The 17,926-nt window shown below is 40.3% G+C and overlaps 1 long non-coding RNA gene across 1 annotated transcript; it reads left to right on the forward strand.

Moving 5' to 3' along the window:
• The first annotated feature begins 2,011 nt into the window (after window positions 1-2,011).
• Window positions 2,012-10,130, forward strand: LOC144221325 (uncharacterized). The gene is made up of 4 exons (XR_013332034.1): window positions 2,012-3,429; window positions 5,585-5,670; window positions 7,843-7,962; window positions 9,746-10,130. It is a non-coding gene; the product is annotated as an uncharacterized LOC144221325 (long non-coding RNA).
• The last annotated feature ends 7,796 nt before the right edge of the window (window positions 10,131-17,926 follow it).

The raw sequence follows: 17,926 nt of genomic DNA on the forward strand, positions 1-17,926 counted from the left end.
TCATGTGACCCATCGCATTAAAGCAAGATGTATCTAGTGGGAACAAAACCAAGTCTTTCTGGTCCCACTGAGAAAAGAGAACTAGTTTAAGTTAAATTCAGTAGAAAACTAGCTCAAGGAGATTAAACAATGTTTCAAGACACTTGTGAAGATCTTTATGGTGCCAAGCAGCTGTTGTTACCTCCAGAGAAGTTACGTTAGACATCTAGCTTTTCTATTCAAAAAGTCATATTAGAAATAAAAGTTGAAGGTACATTCCTTACTCTTCATGGTGCAGTGTTTCTGGTTGGTGAAGCTCAAAGGAGACCAAGCAAATGCCAGCAGTCACCCACTCCTGATGAAGGGAGCCCCGGGCCTCTATCAGAGTGGGGCACTTGCGGGTGTTACCCAGTTATGTCATTAAATTCAGTTACTAAGTATTTGGAAACCGATATTCTGCCAGTCATGGTGCTTATTCGGGGGACCACAGACCCCCTTCGTGAGGCACGCAGGCTAGTGGGAAGGAAGGTCGTGGAACACCTAATGACAAATGTGATGTCTGACAAGTCAGGTTTGGGAGACCTGACGCTGTGGGGAAGGGAGGTGGGGGAATCAGGTTTCTTGAAGAAATTAAGATTTATGTCAAAACGTGAATGAGGAGCAGGAGTTCGCTGGCCAAGCGGGGCAAGGAAAGCGTTCCAGACACAGGGAGCTTTACGAGGCTGGGGTGTGGAGTCTAAAGTGAGCCTCGAAGGTTGGTGGGGGCAAGATGAACATGACTCCATAGGCCTTTTGATTTAGTCCCTGAATATTATATTTCCTCCCCTAAAGTAAGTAGTTTACTTGCTGTTAAGTATTTGTACATTCATAAACATAATAGCTACCCTGTGTGTCTTGCGGTTGCTAACTGCTCTTGTCTAGTGTTCATTTGATCTTTACCATAATCCCGCAAAGTCTGCGGGGGAAAATGGATGTTACGTGTGACGAAACTGAGGCTTGGGCTTGGTAATTTGCCAGAGTGAGCTGACTTTGGCTATCCTGCTGCGAAGGGATCTGGGAGGAGAAAAGTGACTCTGAGAACACCGGGTTATGAGGCTGTTCCATACTTGCATACAGGGGCAAAGGAGGCTTGGAATTGGGAAGTGTCAGTAGGCATGCAGAGAGGTGACCTGTCTGAGAGACTGTTTTAGGCAGTTCCAAAGAAGGACCTGGCGACTTCGTTGAGAGAGGAGATGCCCAGGACTTAGCAGCTGCCTTGGTGAGCGGTGCTGAGGGCTCACGGGCAAGAATGTCAGGGATCCAGGCGTGTGTTTTAAGGCGGAAGAGTCTAAAATGTTCAAATATTAGTGGGATGGATTCAAGAGAGAGCTGAGATACAGAAGAGAGAACATTCCGTGTAGAATAGGCTCAGAGGCAAGTAGATCCAGGTTAGGGGTGGGAGGACTGGCCTTTGAGAGGTGAGCTCCTCCGAGTCCTTCTGTACAGCCGAATGGAGGCTTACTCGGCTGACCGGTAAGGCACTCTTCATATTACGCTTCTTACATTCCTCGTGGATTAAAAAGGCAGGAGGAATGGTTTTCTCTTGTCTATTTAAAATTCAATCGGAATGAGAATGTGCTCAGTCTTAATAAAGTAGTCACTTGTATTTTTTATATTGGCATGGATGAGCTTATTTCCATGACAGATCGTCAGACTCCAAGATTACTGTCAGGTTTTGCTGATTCCTTCATTTGATTTTTGCTCTAGTTTAGTGGGTCTCAGCCCTGTCTGTACATTAGGGTCACCTGCATGCTTGTAATAAATAGGATTGTTTGTGTCCCCACTCCAAACACTTGAAACAGAGTCTCTGGGGACAGAGCAAGGGCACGGGTGGATTTTTTTTTGGGGGGGGGGAGGGGTTTGTTTGTTTAAACAACTTTGTAGTAATGCTAATATGCAGTCAAGACTGAGAGTCAGGACTTTGTTTTGTACTTTTAAGATCTAAGGATCTCGGGGCGCCTGGGTGGCTTAGTCCGTTAAGCGTCCNTATCTTAAGCTTTTGCTCAGTTTAGGAAAGCCCCCTTTCTCCAACCAATTGGTTTCAGAAACTACACACAGTGAAATTGACAGTGAAAGCCTTTATACAAAAATTTTAATTGTTAGTTGAATATCGTTGGTATTTTACCAGTTACGTGGCTTTTTATGGTTTTTAGTGTGCTCATTTTGCGCTTGCACTTACATTTCGTGTGTTTCCTGTTATAAATGTCAGGAAACTTTGGCCTCCCTAAATAACATCAGGCATCATGCCACCTATTTGATCGCAGATATTTTTTATAGATTTGGAGTTTCTTGACCTTGAAATTTTCCTTTATTTTAGCCCCAAATAGTATCACCTGTTTTGAAATATTTCAACAATACATATACCCCAAAATGTTTGGATTTTCCAGATATCTACAATCTAGACCATGATCAAAGTAAAAAGATATTAAAAAGTCAAGAATATAGTTTAAAAATTTCTTAGGGTGCTGCCGGGCAGAAAGCTTAAATTTAAGCAAATGAATACTTAAAATGGATATAAACATTTTAGAGCTAGCAGCAATTCAGAGCATAAATGTTTTAGGATGAAGAAGCCTTGGATAGGTGTAATAAGCTTGCATTGTATTTGGTATCTGTTGTAAATCACAACTCGGATTATTATATAGACATGGAATTATGTTAGTCTACGAGTCACACATTTCCTGTATATTTCTAAATTCTCCAAATTAAAAATATTAATCCAAAACTAGAAGCAAGAATGGCAGCTATTTTATATGACTTTTTAAGCAAGTTATGGCTATTACTTTTCTTCACCTGATTCAGAGGAATGCATAGGGTGTATTCATGTATAACACACCTATTAGTGCTTACTATAGAGGAATGGTATTGACAATTTCAGTTGCCTACATTTTCAAAACAATGAAGACATATCACTGACCATAAAATAGAAATCAACCATTCAAAACAGTTGAACATTTATTGTATCATTTACTCTATAGAGGCAATCTCATTATTACAGTAAATATAGCCAGTTTATGTGCATATGTAGACAGGGATCTATAATGTACATGGCAGCTTATAACAAATACACAAATGTAATGGATATTTTGGGTTATTTTCAAAACAAGCTTATATAAAGCAAAGATTCTGTGGCTGTGTGCTAAGGAGTGGTTTCGATTGGAAGACTTGAAAAATTTTTAATGAAAATTTGCCTCCCTCCCCCTTTTTTTTTGGCAGATGAATTACTGAAGAAAAAGTGTGAAAGCAGATTGATTCTGTACCCACTTTTTAGATTTCAGATTCACATGCATCGTAATAAAGTTTCCTCCGTGTGGTCTTAATTCAGTGAAGGCTTTCTGGTTTGGCGTTCATATACATAATTGTGCGAAGGCTTTATAGTGTAATATCTTTGTGATATGTAGAGGCATAACAAAAGTAAGTCTGAAACTGATATATAAATGTGCTCTATAAAATCAATAATATTAATAAATCTGAATTGCTTTAAAGAAAAATCTTGGATGGTATGTGAAATTAATAAATAGAGATACCCTGATTTTCCATTATATTTTACTCTTTCAGGTTAAAAAGAGGACCAAATCCTATGTGGTACTTAGGGGTAGGTAGCAGCCAAGGAAGGAAGAAAGCAGTACAGTTCCTGAGTTTAGAGTTCTGACTCAGAACCCTTCTTTGGCCTAAACGAACACAAGTGTCTAGTAGAATAAACGGTATTCATTATTTATAATATATGGATGTATCATTCCAGAATCAAATCTAGCTCAGTAATAAATTAGTCAACAAGTCATGTCATGAGTTATTTTAGGAAAATTTCCCAGCTAAATCTTACATTGAACCTATCTAGTTTCGTAAAACTCTGTTCCAAAGAACTGACTAGCTTTGCCAGACTTCGTCCCCGTCTGCCGTAATGCCCATCACCATGGTTCCTGAAGGGGATGAAGGGAGTGGTGGTGTTTCCACACTATCTGGGGACACATTCACGGATCATGCCCACATGCTGCTGTGGTTGTAGTGAACTATTTATTGGCACTTAGTGTGCTGGAGGCGAAGATGCTAGGTGTCCTCCAGCGCTCAGGACAGTCCTAAAGCTTGACAGTTGTTCTGTCCAAACTGCAAGCAGAGAATCATGGATGATAAATATATTGAATTCAGACAACCAATACTACCATAATTTTGCTGACTAATAAAATACGTATGCTTAGATATTACACAACTTTTTTTTAGTATGAATCAGTAGTGGGCTCAGATTTTAAAACAAATTGAGGTAGAAGATTTTTTTATGTTATATGTTCATTAAATCTCAAAGTGAAATTATGGTAGCTATTAGGAAATCATGAAGTCCTACATCCTTAATGAGGAGATGTTTCTTTAATCATTGACTGATGTTCTGATGGAAGGTGGGTTGGTCAGTCTAAACAATCTCCACTCATAAGCACTAAATTTAAGAAACAATTACATTTTACTAAACTGAATCAAATGAATAGTGATTTATGAGTAAGTATACTGAATTTCTTACATTAATTCTGAAAAGTTTAAGCCATCCATTTTTTCTAATGAACCCAAGCGTCCTTAAACTATATTTCTGATTTTTTATACAAAACAGGAAGAGGGTACAGTTCGTTCACTTGACCAGAGATGAATAATATGCTACGGGAAAGGTAGCATTACTAGGAATAAGAACCTTTTAAACTTTCGTTACCCTATTTCAGCAAGATAGCGATGGCATTCCTCATTTTCACTAGCCCTGTAATACAAATTGCTGGAAATTTACATTTCCTGAGGCTGTTACTCCTGTCACAGACTGTTTTACCTTTTCCTATTTTGGACTTCTACATTCAACAGCTAAAATTATTGTATAGTAATTAATTTATATTCTTTTCATGTTCCCATTACGATTATACCAACATTAGCTCTTGATTTACCTATTAAGAAACCTACTAAGTCAGCTCCTTAGAATCCCAGGAAACCTCAGGTCAGGGTCCAGCTCTAGCTTAAAACCTGTGTGACTTATTTGTGCTCTTCAGTTTCTCATATGCAAAATAAGGTTAATATCTAGCTTCACGTGATTTGTATGAGGCTCAGCTTATGTAGCATTTTAATTTTATTTGGAATGTGAGTAAACTTGGACTTAAGAATCTTTAAAAATTTTTAACCAAGGATTTGTCTTTCTAAAAATAATCTCATGTGAACTTACCGTGAAAATATGAATAATGCCTTCAAATGATTTTTGTGATCATTTGGAAGGGCTTGGTATTTGGTATTTGTACTAAATAAGGATGGAGCCTTAAAGTGACAGCCTGTAAGTTGCCTTTGTCAGAGGAAAGTAGCCCAAGGCAGCTTTGTCTGTGTGTTTTCATTTCGCTATGGTTTTGACTCAGCCATGACCATGATTCTTTGGGGTCAGAGATGATGGATAGTGATGAAATGACCCAGTCAACTTTCAGCTTGGATTTTTTGGAGTTAACAAGCCCCGACATAAACAGAGACAACAATGTCAAAGTACTAGTTATTGATGCTGATATATCTTAAATCTTTCTCCTTTAAATTTACCCAGGATGTTTCTTATTTTGAGCAGAGCAATACAGAAATTGGTATCAAGAGTGAGATATGAACCACCATTACAAGACCTTTATTTCATTATCAGTATCTTCATGGACATAGGTGAGTCCCATACATTCAAATTTTATGACTCCAACTGGCTTTCTAGGCCAGAGAGGAGTAATAGAGAAGGGCTGAGAATTTAAGTCATGCAGTCACTTCCACCTACCATTTCTCTCGAGCATTCCCACAGACTAAGTGTTAAAAGGGAGATGTTAATCTATAGCTCCCTCAATTGGTCATAGATTCTCTAAGCCCTGTAGTGTGAGCTTCTCACTGTGCAGGGTGTGATTCTAGTGTTTAAAGATAAGTTTTTTTTATACAAGATGGCCTCAAATACAAGCCAACTACTTCATCTGGTGCTCACCCAAAGAATGAGCCATCTGTTTGAATGCTGAAGGAGAAATTGGCTGTGTTGGACATATTGAGAGTCTGCCTCCAACATGGTCTGTAAATGTTGTATACTGTATTTTAAAGGTGACTTAGATTTCCAAGCATAATTTTGACTTTATGAGATTTTTTTCCTTGTATGTATATCTCTGTATGAGAAGTAAACTCCACTATAGTAAATGCTGCCTCCTTCCAGTTTCCCTCATTACTGGATAACACAGATAATTGCAACAGTTGTTTATCTTCCAAGGTGTATGGAGACATTTTTTTTTTCATTAAAGGAATTAAAATAATGACCTGAATATAAAGCAAGGTTTTGAGCAAATATTTTTTAAAGTTTGAATATAGCTACAAATGACCCATACAGACTCAAAGCCATTATACAATTTAATCAAATTGCATAATTAATGAAATAAGCCCTAGTTGTGGTAGCAGCTACACTTGGATGTTTACCTTCTATAATCCTTTGCCCGGTTGAGAAGGCTGTGTGGCAGAGTTGGCTTTGCTCTAGAAGATGATACTCTAGACCAGAGATCAGCAAACTTTTCCTATAAAGGACCAAATTCACCAACAGTGAATATTCTGGAAGGGATAAGAAAAAAAAAAAAAAAAAAAAAGATTTGCANAATGAGTGTATATGTTACAATAAAACTGTATAAAGAAAGGCCGGGTTGGGCCCCTGGGCTGCCCTGAGCTAGAAAATGATGTGCTAGGCAGTGGTTCTCTAAGTTTGATCCCCAGACCAGAAGCATTGATATCACTGGGGACTTGTTAGCAATGCAGGTTCTCAGACACCACCCAATAGGGTCAGAAATGGGCTAGTTGGGTCCAGCAATTAGGAGGCCCACCAGGGGCCTCCAATGCATGCAGACTGAAGTTTAAGAACCACTGCTATAAAGATCTAGACCCCTCTGAGGCCAACCCTAAACCTACACAAGATGATATTTTTGATATTGTCACCTTTGTGGACAATAAAGTAATTTGAATACTGAAGTAACAATAAGCACTCTATTGAGTCAGACAACAGTTTTATAGTAAGGAAATTTTCTGTTTTCCCGATTTCTGAAGTTGTTTTTTCTGTTTAATATGTTTGAATGTATTATAAATTTCTCTTGAAAAAAAGTTTCCCTTAAAATTGAGACCAGCTTTTGTTTGTGCTATCATCATATATACTAAAGCCTATGAAAATAGTACAAAGTTTCCCATTGTGGGATTTATTTTAGAATGGAACGTAACAGTGTTGCAAAGTTGTTGCATATGATCGTTTCCAAAGTGTTTAAAAGACCCATATCCTAGGGGGTGCCTGGCTGGCTCAGTCAGTAGAGCATGTGACTCGATCTTCAGGTTGTAAGTTTGAGCCCGATGTTGGGTGTAGAGATTACTTTAAAAAGACCCATGTCTTATGAATGAGGGTGTGATATTCAGTAAGGATTTTCCTGTTATTCTGGAATTGCTGGCAAGGCCCAAAGCTGAGAACAAAGGGTACTAAATTCTCCCATATTCTCCTGACCAACACTGCCAAATTCTGGATTTATTGTATCAACCACTTTCTTCACCCACAAGTTTATGTAAAAAGTCTGAGGAAGGGGGAGTGAAATTTTGACCTTAAGGGGAAACAGTGTAGCAGGGGACTTCTTCCTCTCCTCCTGGTGGTTTCTCCCAGGCTTGGGGGAATGGAATGGGTGGCTTCAACACAATCGATCTGAGACCAAGAGTCTTAATAGGTCCTTCTGGTATTGTTACTTCAGTGGAGTATGAACAAAGCCTAGAGAGAGCAGGAAATAGATCCCATAGAATTTGGGGCAGTCTGTGTACGTAGAAACTACTATCTGCTTCTGTCTACAGGTCTCTGAAGTCAAGAGGTCAGCAAGAGAAGCCTGTGTCAGCAGAGGATGAAGGGACCTCGATGTGGACGTGGAGTGGGTGCCTGCATAGAAGAGGGTCAGAGCTGCCACGCTGCTCTAGGTTTGCAAACCCTCAGGCTACGGAAGAGTTCCATAGAGATTCTTTGGGCTCCTTGAGAAGGAACGTGAAGTTGAAGGAAGGACAGGAACTGTACAGTTACCTCGGTCAAGTGAGAAGACGGCCCACCTCCAAAGGGGCTTTGAGGACATTTATCACATATGGGTCAAAGGAATAAGCTCCTCCTCCGGTAGGGGGCTGAGGTGAAGCTGACAGTAGCCCAAGAAAACCACCAGCACGAGACAGAACCAAGTCCAGTCAATAGAAATGAGGGGCCCTTCCCACCGCCACCTACTTGTCTCTACCTCCCTCACCCGCCCTCCTTGCTCCCAACACCAGACTTGCAGAAGGAAAGGGAGAGAGTATTGATGCTGCTACAAGTCCTGGAGCTGCCATCCGGCCATGATGGAGCTGGGTTTAGGGGCAGGGGTGCAGAAACGGAGCTCTGCATCCGGCCATGAGGGAGCTGGGTCTCGGGGCAGGGGTGCAGAAACGGGGCTTTGCATCACATGTGAATGTCAAGAACCATTGGAGGGTCTGGTTTTACCTTGCGAGCTAACAAGTTAGCCTCCATGTCCGATGGCAGAAGACATTAGACTCCTGGGTCAGAAAAAATCGCATATATTACTCACCACACCATAAAAGCATGAGCCTCAGCCTTTTGGCTGGTTTGCCTTGCCCCAAGGTCCCGTTGAGGGTAGGAGTGATTCATGGGCTGAGATGATATGAATATACGAAGTGAGTTATGCTCCAGGAGAAGCCAGGAACAAGAGCCCAGTGCTTTCTGAGCAAACAGCAAACGTAGAAACGAGTAAGCGAGCCAGTTCCCTCTTTTTAAGAGTGAGCAGTTAGTGGTCGTCTACGCTGGGAGAAGGACGAGACAAGGGATGGCGTCCAGGGTGCAAAGTTCAGGGAAGCACACAGTCCTAGGTTTGTACAGTGCAGCATTAGCACCTAAGCATGAGAAGCTCCTTGGCTTGTGTGTCCTGGACACCTTGCTCGCCCCACCCTGCTGCTGGCTGTGGTAGTCACGCTGGACTACCTCGACTTCCTTAGTTGTCTGTGTGAGCAGTTCCAGAATTTGCTTGGTGTCAGAGGGCGCACCCTGGCCGCCCAGCACACTCAGTAGGCATGTGCCTCCCGACAATGAGACTGAAGCTCAAAACTGAACTGTTTTCAATAATCCATGGGTCAAATCCAACCCCAGTCCATGGTTTTGACATGTTTTTTTAAAAGAATTGCAAAATAAACAAGAATATGTAACAGAGATCACATGTGACCCACAAAGCCTAAACTATTTACTATCTGGTTCTTTTCAAAAAAAGTCTGCTGACTCACACAAAANATTTTTTTAAAAGGATTCCAAAATAAACAAGAATATGTAACAGATCACATGTGACCCACAAAGCCTAAACTATTTACTATCTGGTTCTTTTCAAAAAAAGTCTGCTGACTCACACAAAAACTGAAAGGAATTTAATTTGTGCGTATCTTTAAAAGATGAGAGGGAGACTAAAAGTGGTATAGCTTCAGGCAATGATTAAAAAAAATGTTTTACATTTATTCCCCTAAAGAGCGGTGTTTCTTCAATAAGCTATTTACTCAGATGATAGACAGTAATTCAAGTGACAAAAACCCAACTTTAATTAAAGCTGAAAGAATGCGTTGGTTCATATAGACACCTTGCAGAGGGGAGACATAGAGTCAGCCGCAGGGCCGGCTGTGTCTGGGGATTTGGATGTCACTGGAACCTGTGTACACGCTGACTTCATTTTTGCCTCTGCAGACCGCCACGGAAGCGCTTTCCCTGAACGGCAGGGAACAAAGCTCAAGCCACTCGAGAAGCCTCCCCATGCCTCTCTGAGAGGCAATATGGAGTCTGCATCCCTGCTACAGGCCAGGCCAGTGTCCAGCGCTGGAGCAGCATCGTGGCCGGGCTGCGAGAGGAACTACGTTTGTGGGCCAGCCCCGTGCTACCTCTGGGGCCAGCGGGCGGCCAGAGCTGTTAGAGAGCCAGGAAGAGCAGACGCGACCCTGGGGGTCGCTGGCAGCTGCCTCAGTTTGTGTCTAACTGTGTCCTTTAGTTTGGAATAACATGTGAGATTTTAAGGCCCTGTCAATGTCTGCAGTTGAAGCTCTTAGCCTATAAAAGTTTCATGTGTTTAAAATTAGCTGCTCTGTTTCTGATTGATGTATCGGATTGGCCTCTCTGCCCTTGTTTCTACAGTTTTATCACGTTGTTCGGAGCTGTGTTCTGTGACGATGCCTTGCAGCTCCTCCTCTTTTATTGTGGGCTTACCATGGAAGAGTTGCTTAGGGAACTTTGATTAATCGTCCCATTATGGGCAGGCAGTCCTGTCTTTCTGGCCTTTCTAGCCAGATAGTTCTATGGCAAACATTACATTCCCGACTCTAGACTCTCTGTGTCCTATAATTGCAGTGATGAATCTGTTTTGCTAATTAATTTTTAGTGTGGCTTGTAGATGATGCTCATGAAACGAGTGGAATGTGACAGGCTTACAATCCATAAAGAAGCCTGAGTGAAAGCAACCGTTCTCTAGATGGTTAACTCTGTTTGGGACTTAATGCCAGATTGATCCCAGGGCCCTAACAGACTTCTTAGGCTAACTCAGTTTTCTTTTGTTTTGTCTGACACTTTGTGGCAGCTTGGGTAATTCCTGCTTTCCATATTGGGTCAAATATTGTATGAAAAATATTTCCCAGGTGTCTACTTTCCCATCCTAAATTTTGAAAGCAACTGCCTCGGGGCATCTGGGTGGCCCAGTAGGTTAAGCGTCCAACTTCAGCTCAGGTCATGATCTCACAGTTCATGGGTTTGAGCCCCGCATCGGGCTCTGTGCTGACAGCTAGCATTGCTGCTTCAGATTCTGTATCCCCCTCTCTCTGAGACCCTCCCCTGCTCACACTGTCTCTTTCTCTCAGAAATAAGTAAAACATTAAAAAAGAAAAGAAAAGAAAGCAACTGCCTCCCTATTACACCTCCATGTCAGTGCCAGGGTGTTCTCTGTGGAGTGAGGTCCAGTAAGCCGGCTGCTCTATTATCCTGTTCACTCTTCTCTCCCCCAAGAAATTAACTCACCAGGTTAATTTTAGTTAAAGATCTGTTTGACAGAGAAATTTCTATTGGGTGATATACTTTCATTGGTTTTCTGCAATCAACTAGTTTCTATTTCTGGAAGCTTCTTATTCAGGCCCTAAAATGGTCAATAGCCCCTAGCACCACAAGCTTAAGAATCTAATCTTTCACTGAAAGTTTTTATTTTCAACTGCATCTTAGGACTTGTGAAACATGAAAAAGGATGTTTCTTAAAGTGTGTGTGAATTTGTGGAAAGTAAGCAAATTCTTAACTTCTAAAAGAAATCCTAGTAAGAGTTGTTTTACCCTAGGACGTCAAAAAGTCCAAACAAGTTTACTGTTTGCACAATGCTTTGTTTGACAGTATTAAAAGCTGTATTAAGCGTATGTCAGTGTAACCACTTAGCTATGGGGCAGTGAACGTATTTTAAGATTCTTGAACCTCAGCATACGGTTTCTGGGTTAATCCCAGCATGTGCAGCATAGAAAACCATGCTTATGTTCTGAAGATAAAATTATACTTTGTAAGTCACTATTATTAAATAAACGTACACATAGTTTTAAGAAATAGATTGGTATCAAATTGTTTTAAATAAGAAGTGAAAATCTTCCATGCTATTCTTATTTTTTTTTAAATTTTTTAATGTTTTATTTATTTCTGAGAGACAGAGAGAGAGAGAGACAGCGTGGGCAGGGGAGGGGCAGAGAGAGAGGGAGACACAGAATCTGAAGCAGCTCCAGGCTCTGAGCTGTCAGCACAGACTGACATCTCAAGAGCTGTGAGACTACAGCCTCGGCCGAAGTCGGACACCCAACTAACTGAGCCACCCAGATGCCCCTATTTTTAATTCTAAAGGTGGCTATCATCAGAGTAAATAGTACTCATATTTCTCCATTTTTTAAAATGTTTATTTTTGAGAGAGAGAGAGAGAGAGAGAGAGAGAGAATCCCAAGCAGGCTCCATGCTGTCAGCTCCATGCGTGGGATCATTACCTAAGCTGAAATCAAGGGTCTGAGGGGCTCAACTGCCTGAGTCACCCAGGCACCTCTTCTGTGTTTCTTGATGTATCGACGGTAGGCTATATTAATCAATGTCCTCATGGGGAAGATGACTCCCACCTTCTCCCCATCCCCACCTCTTCCCTTGAGTTTGTTATATTATTTCGTGTCCTTTTGGAGGCAGTTACTTTAAATAATATACTCAAACATCTTTATTTCAACAACCTTAGAAAGAATCTATTCATACTCTATAGAACCAGCCATTTCTTGCTTTTCGTGATTCTCACCTCCTCGTATTCATGGACTCTCTCACATTGAATGGGGTTGACCTGTGTAACCAAAAGCATGCTGCCGAAAAGATGGTGTGTGACTCCCAAGATTAGGTCAGAGTAGATGTTGCAACTTATGCCTTACTGTCTTTTGGATCATTTACTCTGGGGGAAGTCAGTTATCCTGTCATGAGGGCATGCAAGCAGCCCTAAGTAGAAGAGCATGTGGCAAAGAGCTGAGACTTCCTGACAAAAGTCAGCACCAATTTTGCAAGCTATGTGAATGAGCCATCTTGAAAGCTGATCATCGGGCCTTCATCAGGCCTCGATCTGACCGCAGATTGAAGCCAACTTCTCCACCTCAACCTCACGAGAAACCTAAGTCAGAACCACTCAACCAATCTGTTCATGGACATTCTGTAAGAAATGTGTCTTGGTCTTTAGGCCACTAAATTTTGAGGGGGGATGTTTCTTTTAAAAAAAAAATTTTTTTTAGTTTATTCATTTTTTTGAGACAGAGAGAGAGAGAGACAGCATGAGTGGGGCAGGGGCAGAGAGAGAGGGAGACACGGAATCTGAAGCAGCTCCAGGCTCTGAGCTGTCAGCACAGAGCCCGACATGGGGCTCGAACTTACAAACTGTGAGATCATGACCTGAGCCGAAGTTGTATGTTTAACTGAGCCACCCAGGCGCCCCCCCACAATAAGGTTTGTTAGCCCATCCATCACCTCACATAATTTCCTTTTTCTTTTTCTCTCTCTTTTTTTTTTTTTTTTTTTTTTAGTGAGAGTGTTTAAGATTTACCTCCTTAGCAACTTTCAAGTATGTAATACAGTGTTGTTAACAATAGTCACCATGCTGTACATTCAGCTCCAAAATTTACACATCATATAACTGGAAGTTTGTGCCATTTGACCACCTTCATCCATATCCCCCCCCTAAACCGTGGTTCTGGTAACCACCAATTTACTCTCTGTTTCTATGAGTTCAGTTTTTTTAAGATTTCATGTATAAGTGAGATCATATAGTATTCATCTCTCTGACTTATTTCACATAGCATAATGCCCCTAAGGTCCATTCATGTTGTCAAAAGGCACACAAATGGCAGATTTCCTTCCTTTTCATGACTGAATAACATTTCACTGCATATATACACTACAGTTTCTTTATCCATTCATCCACCAGTGCATACTCGGGTTGTTTCTGTATCTTGGCTATTGTGAATAGTGCTGCAGTGAACATGGGAATATTTCTTCAATATATCTCTTCAAGATAGTGACTTCATTTCCTCTGGATACGTACCCAAGAGGGGAATTGTGGGATCATATGGTATTTCTATTTTTAAGTTTTTGAGGAACCTCCATACTATTTTCCATAGTGATTGAACCAATTTACATTCCCACTAACAGTGTGCAAGTGTTCCTTTTTCTCAACATCCTCACCAGTATTTATTATTTTTCATCTTTTTGATAACAGCCATCCTAACGGGTTTGAGGTGATTAGTGATGATTAGTGATGTTGAGCACCTTTTAATGAACCTGTTGGCCATTTGTATATCTTCTTTGGAAAAAATGTCTATTCAAGTCCTTTGCCCACTTTTTAATATTTATTTATTTATTTAAAGTTTTTATTTATTTATTTTAAAGTAATCTCTACACCCAATGTGGAACTTGAACTCACAACCCTGGGATCAAGAATTGCATGCTCTTCCAACTGAATTACATGCTCTTCCAACTGAGCCAGCCAGATGCCCCCTTCCCCCCCCCTTTTTTTTTTAAATATTGTTTATTTATTTCTAGGAGAGAGAGAGACACACAGCGTGAGCAGGGGAGGGTCAGAGAGAGAGGGAGTCACAGACTGAAACAGGCTCCAGGCTCTGAGCTGGCAGTCAGCACAGAGCCCGACGCGGGGCTCGAACCCACGAACCGCGAGATCATGACCTAAGTGAAAGTGGGACGCTTAACCGACTAAGCCACCCAGGTGCCCCTGCCCACTTTTAAATTGGATTTATTTTTAATTTTTGTTGCTATTGAGTTGTATGAGTTCCTTACATATTTTGGGATATTAAACCCTTACCATATTTATGGTTTGCAAATATTTTCTTCCATTCCATAGATTCCCTTTGCATTTTGCTGATTGCTTCTTTTGCTGCGTAAAAGCTTTTTACTCTGATGTAGTCTCACTTGTCTTTGCTTTCGTTGCTTGTACTTTTGATGTCATATCCAAAAAAATCATTGCCCAGACCAATGTTAAGCAGGTGTTCCCCTGTGTTTTCTTCTAGGTGTTATGATGATTTTAGGTCTTACCTTTAAGTCTTTAATCCATTTCGAGTTAATTTTTGTGAGTGGTACATGTAATATTATTTAACATGAGCCAGTAGGATTGGAACAATAAAGAAAGAAACATACATATACCAAATCAAATCTTTGCCACTTGAAAAAAGATCCTTCCTATTTGTCCCATGATTTTTTTTTTTTTTTTGTAGGTTTCTAAAATGTTTCTCAGGGATTCCAAAGTTGCTTCTACTTAAGTTTTGTTGAGAGAAAAAAATATACGGTTCTTTGCCATATCAGTACGTTCTTTCAGGCTCTTACTCATATGATTTGCTGAATAAAATCCATTCCAAAATTCTTTTTTGGAGACATTTTTCTTTATATCTTCTTTTTTAAAATTATTTTTTAACATTTATTTTTGAGAGACAAGGAGAGACACAGCATGAGTGGGAGAGTGGGGGAGGGAGACGCAGAATCTGAAGCAGCTCCAGGCTCTGAGCTGTCAGCACAGAACCCAGTGCAGGGTTCAAACTCATGAGCAGTGAGATCATGAGATGAGAGATCATGACCGGAGCTGAAGTCGGACACTTAGCCGACTGAGCCACCCAGGCGCCCCTCTTTATACCTTCTAATGTCTTGTTTTAGCTTTATACCTTCTAATGGCTTGAGATTTCTTTTCATAGTACTCTGGGTTAATTCCATTGTTTTCAGATTCTATGGAATTTTTTTTTTTTTTTTTGCAGAAGGGTGTGTCCAAGGAGTCCTTGCATATATATATAAAACTTTTTATTTTTCTTCACATTTGGCTTTGTCGCTGCTCTGAATGGTATCTTAGTTTCAATTATATTTTCTAATTGGTGAGTGTAGAATAATGCCACTGATAAGTTAATCTTTTCCCTGGGAAATTTGCTCAACTCATTATTTCTAGGAGTTGACTGACAATCAGTTTTATCTTTTTTCTTCCAATCCTTATCTTTTTTTAAAATCTTATTTCCTTGATCAGGATGTCTGGTACTATGTAATATAGAATTATAGATCCATACAATTTTTTTCTTCCAAATTTTTAAGATATTATCTTATATCATTTGGGCACTCTGTTGAGAAGTTTAATATTACTTTGAATTCCATTTTTTTTTTGTAGGGAACCTGTTTTTACTCTCTAGAAGCTTTATGGTCATTAGTTTTTCCTTAAAATTTTGCAGTTTTATAAGACTATACCTTGGCATAAGGTATACCTCAGTGTGTGTAAATATATATGTGTATATTTATACCTTGGTATAAATCCTTTTTATTTACCTTGCATGGCATTTCATCTTGTAGACTTTTGTCTTTTCAGCTCTAGGAATTATTTTCCTTTAATTGTCTCTCTATTCCTATTTGACTAATATCGGACTTCCTCAATTGAGTCTCCATTCTCCAACCTTTTTCTTAATATTTTCACTACTTCATTTTTTGGTGTGCATTGTGGAATCTTTTCAACTTTGTCTTCCAGGACTTCCATTGAAATTTTTACTTAAGATATCTTATTTTTGGTTTTAAGACTTTCTGGTTTTCTGCCCCTTTTTTTTTAAAAAAAAAAGTAGGATCCCTCATTTATTGTTTCAGATATTCCTAAGTGCACTAATTATATTCAGTTCTTTTGATTAAAAGTGATAGAAAATCTAAACTGCATAAGGAAGGAGCTAACTTATTGTTCACAAAGGTTCAGTAGTAGTGCTTACTTCGGGTGCACTTTAGTTTTATACAGGAGCTCAAGTGGTAACACCAGCACCTGGCTTCTGTCTTTCTCGACAGTACCTCTGTTTACTCTAGGTCCATTCTCGGAGTCTCGGCTCATGGTGGGGAGAGGCAGCAGCAGCTCAGCCTATTTAAGTTAAAGTTGCATGAGAATGAGTGAGGGCCTCTTTCCTGGAGTCCCCAGCAGGTGTCTCATGGTTCCGACTGGGCACTTTCCTAAACATACTCCAATGGCCATAGGAGTAGAATCTAGAAATTTTGCACTAGGGAAGCTATAGCCTTCTTTCTCCCACATGGTCTGTCTGACCATAGAATTCAGGCCTAGATTGTGGAGTGAACTCAAACGCATTTGAAACATGAGAGCTGAGTGTAGTGGGGTGTGGATCAACAGAACAAAATGGGGTAACCACAAGGAGGAGGGGTATTAGGCACAAAATACAACAAATATTTTCTGCAATCACATGACTTGGAAAAATAAAGAAGTTTTGGGTATGTAGGGCCAAAGGTAGATGAGTGTTGGGCATTTTACTGAAATGGAGGGCAAGAAGACTGGCCAGTATGAGGCACACAGAGTATCTGTCAAGAGATATTTATGGCCCATTGTTATGGGGGGGCGTAGGGGGCAGAGAAGGAAAACCATAATGAGTAAAAATATCTCTGTGTTTATGCCTGAAGTTTCATCAATTTTGTTAGAACAGGGAAATATTGGGTGGATTGGGAAATTAGAAATATGAATGTAATATTATTACCTTTTAATGAGCATTGTCCTAATCAGTTTTCCTATTTCTAGAAGAGATCACCCTATACTTACATATATAGGAACATAGACTATTTCTAGGGGGATGGAGACAAAGCTTCCCCATACAACATCAAGGGCTCTGAGAGGAAGAAGCCTTAAATAAAGGAGTATTTAAAGATAGGGAAGTTAGAGGAAAAGGAAGACAAATACTCCATCATGCTGATGTCATTTCACCCTGTTCTCTTAGAGATGGAATCTCAGCTCTATTCCTTCTCCTGCCTCCTTTCTCCTTATTCTTTTAAGTAAAAGTGACAAGCAGAGGAAAGAAGGCAATAAATACTGCATCAGCAATCCATAAGTCAATTTCTATACTCTCTTTGCTCTGTGAACCAGTTGTCAACACAGCGTGAATTTTCCTAACCAGTTTGTTTCAGTTAAGTCCAGAGATAAGCCCTATGCCTCAACCTCGTGAGGACGAAGAATGGAATGAGTAGATTTTATCTGCTGAATTAGCTGGAAGCATCACATTTGACTTTAATAACTTTCTGTTTTCCTTCCTAAACCCACCGTGCACTTTGCTCTGATTGGAGTATTACTGTGTGGCAGCGGGCACTCTTGTAATTCTTTTTTTTTTTTTTTAATTTTCATCTTGAAGTTTTATTTTATTTTTTAATAGTGTATTGTCAAGTTGGTTTCCATTTAACACCCTCCTCCATGCCCATCACCCCCCTCCCCTCTCCCCCACCGCCATCAGCCCTCAGTTTGTTCTCAGCATTCAAGAGTCTCTCGTGGTTTGCCTCCCTCCCTCTCCCTAACTACTTTTCCCTTCTTCTCCCCCATGGTCCTCCGTTAA

The sequence above is a fragment of the Crocuta crocuta genome, unplaced genomic scaffold (assembly GCF_008692635.1).
Source record: "Crocuta crocuta isolate KB4526 unplaced genomic scaffold, BGI_CrCroc_1.0 scaffold20, whole genome shotgun sequence".
In the NCBI taxonomy this organism is placed as follows: Eukaryota; Metazoa; Chordata; class Mammalia; order Carnivora; family Hyaenidae; genus Crocuta; species Crocuta crocuta.